This window comes from Penaeus monodon, chromosome 22, assembly GCF_015228065.2.
Source record: "Penaeus monodon isolate SGIC_2016 chromosome 22, NSTDA_Pmon_1, whole genome shotgun sequence".
NCBI classification, from domain to species: Eukaryota; Metazoa; Arthropoda; class Malacostraca; order Decapoda; family Penaeidae; genus Penaeus; species Penaeus monodon.
The window spans coordinates 22050753-22051479 of NC_051407.1; positions in this window are offsets into that span (position 1 = coordinate 22050753).

Here is a 727-nt window from a genome sequence, read left to right on the forward strand (position 1 = left end):
GGTTGTAACTATGTAATGATCTCCGACCTTTGAACACGACTACGAAGACCCTTTGAGGTCGACTCTCTGGATTACTCCTGATGCTATAATCGATGATATCCTTGATTCGTACCTTTATCAGGAGTAGTATTTGAGCTTTGTTTGCCCCCCAAACACAAGGCATGTAGAAAAAGAGCACAAGATAAACCTTTGAGTTCTTTTGTCCTGTATTTCCCTCTATGTTTGGCGTGATAAGCAGACTCAGGTATTGAACAGTTTTTCATGCAACAATTATACCTTATTATTGCCAAATTTAAAAATTGCGTGTGTGTGTGTGCGCGTGATGATTTAAGGAAACATCTTGTGTCACTGATACATGCACCCCGATGAAATAAGTTGAAAGTGTCACCAATCGGCCATTGCGTAGTGTCCAGTTTTAACAGAAAAAATAAAATATGTTTGCCAGCTACCCAAGGCCTCTCGGCCGACCGAGGAGCAGCGGACCCCTTTCGTCCGGTCTTCTTGCAGCAAAAGGACTGGCCTCCAAGCGACCTGTTCCGCAACCATTCCTTGAGTAAGCCGTTCGACAGAATTTCGAGAAAGAAAAAAGTAATACCGAGGGAAAGAAAAGGGATCGGGAAACTTTTCACAAATGTATAATTATGTTTTGACAACAAGTCCCTGTGCTTTATTGTGAGATACAATAACGTTCCGAAAACAGCCAAGAAAACGTAGCCAATCTTCAATA